The 6,000-nt window shown below is 38.8% G+C and overlaps 1 protein-coding gene across 4 annotated transcripts in view; it reads right to left on the reverse strand.

Annotated features, from left to right (window-relative positions):
• The window catches only part of PRRT2 (proline rich transmembrane protein 2), a 56,262-nt gene extending 51,121 nt beyond the window's left edge, over window positions 1-5,141 (reverse strand). For 3 of the 4 annotated variants that reach the window (XM_040356140.1, XM_040356136.1, XM_040356137.1), the window contains exon 1: window positions 4,954-5,140. The gene's annotated coding sequence lies outside the window, so the exon portion shown is untranslated. Of the gene's footprint in view, window positions 1-4,953 lie in introns of all 4 variants that reach the window. The other variant, XM_040356139.1, reaches the window with a different exon arrangement.
• Between the last annotated feature and the right edge of the window lie 859 nt (window positions 5,142-6,000).

Raw genomic sequence — 6,000 nt, forward strand, 5'->3', positions numbered from 1 at the left:
CTATAACCACTACTGATAGCTCCTCCTCTAACCACTACTGATAGCTCCCCCTATAACCACTACTGATAGCTCCTCCTCTAACCACTACTGATAGCTCCTCCTATAACCCTACTGATAGCTCCTCCTATAACCCAACTGATAGCTCCTCCTATAACCCTACTGATAGCTCCTCCTATAACCCTACTGATAGCTCCTCCTATAACCACTACTGATAGCTCCTCCTATAACCCCTACTGATAGCTCCTCCTATAACCCCTACTGATAGCTCCTCCTATAACCACTACTGATAGCTCCTCCTATAACCCCTACTGATAGTTCCTCCTATAACCCTACTGATAGCTCCTCCTGTAACTCTACTGATAGCTCCTCCTATAACCCCTACTGATAGCTTCTCCTATAACCCCTACTGATAGCTCCTCCTATAACCCCTACTGATAGCTCCTCCTATATCCACTACTGATAGCTCCTCCTATAACCCCTACTGATAGCTCCTCCTATAACCCTACTGATAGCTCCTCCTATAACCACTACTGATAGCTCCTCCTATAACCCCTACTGATAGCTCCTCCTATAACCCTACTGATAGCTCCTCCTATATCCACTACTGATAGCTCCTCCTATATCCACTACTGATAGCTCCTCCTATAACCCCTACTGATAGCTCCTCCTATAACCCTACTGATAGCTCCTCCTATAACCACTACTGATAGCTCCTCCTATAACCCTACTGATAGCTCCTCCTATAACCCCTACTGATAGCTCCTCCTATAACCACTACTGATAGCTCCTCCTATATCCACTACTGATAGTTCCTCCTATAACCCTACTGATAGCTCCTCCTATAACCCTACTGATAGCTCCTCCTATAACCCTACTGATAGCTCCACCTATAACCCTACTGATAGCTCCTCCTATAACCCTACTGATAGCTCCTCCTATAACCCCTACTGATAGCTCCTCCTATAACCACTACTGATAGCTTCTCCTATAACCCCTACTGATAGCTTCTCCTATAACCCCTACTGATAGCTCCTGCTATAACCCTACTGATAGCTCCTCCTATAACCCTACTGATAGCTCCTCCTATAACTCTACTGATAGCTCCTCCTATAACCCCTACTGATAGCTCCTCCTATAACCCCTACTGATAGCTCCTCCTATAACCACTACTGATAGCTCCTCCTATAACCCCTACTGATAGCTCCTCCTATAACCCTACTAATAGCTCCTCCTATAACCCTACTAATAGCTCCTCCTATAACCCTACTGATAGCCCCTCTTATAACCCTACTAATAGCTCCTCCTATAACCCTACTGATAGCTCCTCCTATAACCCTACTGATAGCTCCTCCTATAACCCTACTGATAGCTCCTCCTATAACCCTACTGATAGCTCCTCCTATAACCCCTACTGATAGCTCCTCCTATAACCCCTACTGATAGCTCCTCCTATAACTCTACTGATAGCTCCTCCTATAACTCTATTGATAGCTCTTCCAATAACCCTACTGATAGCTCCTCCTATAACCCTACTGATAGCTCCTCCTATAACCCTACTGATAGCTCCTCCTATAACTCTACTGATAGCTCTTCCTATAACCCTACTGATAGCTCCTCCTATAACCCTACTGATAGCTCCTCCTATAACCACTACTGATAGCTCCTCCTATAACCCTACTGATAGCTCCTCCTATAACCCTACTGATAGCTCCTCCTATAACCACTACTGATAGCTCCTCCTATAACCACTACTGATAGCTTCTCCTATAACCCTATGTAAGTTCTCCCCTTAGCTCCTCTAATAACTCCGCCCCATGACATCTTCATTATTTCATGTGATTTCTCTATTCATTTTCCATTCCATAAATCTGGTCCTGTGATTTCATCGAATTTCTTACCATAATGTATTCTAACTTTTCCCAATAACCCCTTCCTATTATTATTATCTTAATATATCTCCATATGCCATTATATGACTCCTCCGTATAACTTCTTCTACAACTTCATTTCATTAATATTATTTCATATAACTCCTATTATTTCATGTAGCCCCACCCATTAATCCTTATAACTCCATCATATAACTTGTTCTAACATTTCTTCTGCAACTACCATTTTTCCAAATTATTCTTAGAACGTCAGTTATTCCATATAACATCTTCTAATTGTCCACATAACCCTTTCTATGTAATGTATTTCTATTCCAGCCCAAAAAAAACCTTTCCCATTATTCCATACAGGTCCTAATAAACTATTATTTCATATAACTCCTCCATATAACTTCTTTAACAACTTCATATAATTCAGATTATTCCTATTATTCCATTTAATTCTGCCCCATATCCCCTCTTATTATTCAAAGTAATCCTTAGAACTCCATATAATCCTATTATCTCATACAACTCTGCCTAATATTCAGTATTACTATATGTGATCCTAGTAGCTCCTACAAATTACCTATAACCCCCCCCCCCCCCCCAGACCACTGAAGACTATATAACTCCTCCTATCATTAAATATAACCCCCCGCCCCCCATTATTTCTCCCTATAATTACTATAATTACTATTATACAGCGCCACATATCCTAACGTTTCATATGTTTTTATTTAATATAACTCTTATTCTGTGTGATCCCCATCTATTATTACAAAGAACTTCTACCTTATACTTAACCTACCAAATACCTCTTGTCTTTTCTTCTCACTCCGATCTCCCCCAAAGACAAACAAATGTGTGTGTGTGTGTGTGTGTGTGTGTGTGTATATATATATATTTTCTTTTAATATATGTCTAATTTATAATATCTAATTAGTATCTACTGTATATGTGAGCATATTTGTATATAGATAGATATAGATGTACATACGTTTTTGGGGGGTTGGGTGTGGTGTGGGATATATATATATATATCTATCTATCTATATCTATATGGATATATGTATAAAAATCTATGTCTATTGCAAGGTATACAAAGAGGGAGATAGATAGATAGATAGATAGATAGATAGATAGATAGATAGATATCCCACACCCAACCTAAATATATATATATATATATACACTGTATATAATGTACACTGTATATATATATCTTAATTAAAAATAGATATATTATTATACAGGATTTATATAGCGTCAACAGTTTGTGCAGCGCTTTACAACACATATATATGCTTCTTGTTAAAAAAAAAAATATATATATATACCTAACAAGAAGCATATATAAATATATATATATGTTGTAAAGCGCTGCACAAACTGTTGGTGCTATATAAATCCTGTATAATAATGTGTATATATATTTAATTAAGATACATTTTATATATACAGTGTACAGTATATATATATATATATATATATATATATATATATATATATATAAAATTAGGTTGGCTGTGGGATATCTATGAGATAGATAGATAGATAGATGGATATCCCACAGCCAACCTAATTTTATATATATATATATATATATATATATATATATATATATATATACTGTACACTGTATATATAAAATGTATCTTAATTAAATATATATATATATATTATTATACAGGATTTATATAACACCAACAGTTTGTGCAGCGCTTTACAACATATATATATTTATATATGCTTCTTGTTAGGTATATATATATATATTTTTTTTTTAACAAGAAGCATATATATGTGTTGTAAAGCGCTGCGCAAACTGTTGACGCTATATAAATCCTGTATAATATTATATCTATTTTTAATTAAGATATATATATATATATTTTATATATATACAGTGTACAGTATATACAGTATATATATATATATAATATTTTTTTCATATATATGTGTTGTTAAGCGCTGCACAAACTGTTGATGCTATATAAATCCTGTATAATAATATAATAATATATCTATTTTTAATTAAGATATATATATATATATATATATGTATATTTAATTAAGATGCATTTATATATATATACAGTGTACAGTATATACAGTGTATATATATATATATATATATATATATATTATTTTTTTTAGGTTGGGTGTGGGATATCTATCTATCTATCTATCTATCTATCTATCTATCTATCTATCTATCCATCTCCCTCTTTGTATACCTTGCAATAGACACAATAGTGCATCACACACAATAGCGGTGTCTCTTCCACAGCAGCCGCACAGTCTGCACACTATACATAAATACAGTGTGAACGCGCAGAACACGCTAGAGCCAGGCTCATCCCACACACACACATGTACACACACACACACATGTACACACACATGTACATACACATACTGTAGGCTGCGCTCTGCAGCGCTCCTATCAGATGTGAATGTAGATGAGGTGGAGGGAGGGTGTGGAGGGACAGTAAAAAATGAAGATTGCGGTGGCGAGGGGCTATAACCCTCCACCTGGACCCCGAGATGAATGAGATATTAACCTCTCGTGTGCTGGCTGTCCTATCACACACACACACCATATGTGTCCCGGAACAATCTCTCCCAGCGCATATGCTGCACTTGGCTCCCCCACACCTTACTGTATGCCGTGTGTTTGGAACAGTGTCTGCGCAGCGTGTTTGGAATCTTGTGTAGTAAGCAAAAATACCCCCCCCTTCCTCCCCTCCTTCCCCCTGAGCCACCCTGCGCCTCTTCCCCCTTCTGTCGCTGACAACACCTGAACCCATGTATGATATAATTAAATTCCTGATGTCCGGGTACCCCAAATTATTCCTGAACCCCTTAGATGTAGCATGCATGTTCTTCTTGGTCTCATTCGGGTACCCACCCCCTGGAAAAGCCCTCGTCCACATGTTATGATGCATGCACAAACCCTACCATGACCCTAGCGGCGCACCCCTACACTTTACACCTATAGCGTAGAAAAAAAAAAAAATTGTCCAGACACAGCGAAATTGAGCAGATCCCCTCCCGACACACCTATTGGAAAGCATCTCACCTCCTCTCTTTCCTCCTGTCCTCTCTCTTATGGTCCTCTGGGGGTTAGCTAGAGCAAGGTGGTGGAGATGAGCTGCACTGATCCTTACAGGTCAGCCTTAGAGGGGTTTCGTATCCCACCCACCCCTTGAACACAAAGCAAAGCAGCGTGTGTCTGGCTGTGAGAATACAGTGTCTGTGTCGCTCCCTGTCTCTCCCCCCTCCCACTTTCTCTCCTTTCCCCCCTCTTCTTGCCTCCCTCCCACTTTCACTCCATCTCTCTCTGTCTCTTTTAGCAACGGTAAGGATGAGCGGAGGCTCTCCGCATGCCGTCCTCCCCACCGCTAACCCTAACAAGCATCCACAGCTGTTCCAGAGATGACATGTAATTACTGAACCTTATGATACCATTCCCGGGATGAGAAAAATAATTACTAAACCTAGCAGTGGCCTTCGGTAATCGAGTTACACCGTGGGTGACCCTAATCGTGGCCCCTGCCACATTCTAGAAGTGACCCATCGGCCTTGAACTTGCCCACATGCTGAAATTACGACCACAGTGGGCTTGGTTCCGTAAAAAGGGAATACCGTTGTACAAGGGTAGAAGAATTTTGTTTCAATATTTTGTTATCAGCACTGTAATATGTATACATTTAATATGTAATATGTATACATTTAATATGTAATAATGTATGTAGTTTGGCAGTGGCATCGGGTAGTAAAAAGTTCGAGAATTCTTAAATGGTTAAATCCAACCCCATAGTGATTTGATGAAGGCAACTCTGGTGGGTTTCAGGATTGGTGTCTCAAGTGAGTAATACAAGATTAGAGGGAGATGAGTGTGGAGTAAGTAGTGGAATAGTAAAAAAAAGTGACTCTGGAATAAGTTCTGTTCTATGTATTAACTTTGGCAGGTGTGGATGAGGCAGTTGCATCAAGTAGTAAAAGTTAGAGAATACTCAAAATTCTTGGTGGCTAAATTCAAGCCTATAGTGGTTTCATGAAGGCAACTCTGGTGGGTTTCAGGATTGGTGTGGGAGATGATACCTAGGCATGGGCAAGGTACTCA

Source organism: Rana temporaria, chromosome 6 (genome assembly GCF_905171775.1).
Source record: "Rana temporaria chromosome 6, aRanTem1.1, whole genome shotgun sequence".
NCBI lineage: Eukaryota > Metazoa > Chordata > Amphibia > Anura > Ranidae > Rana > Rana temporaria.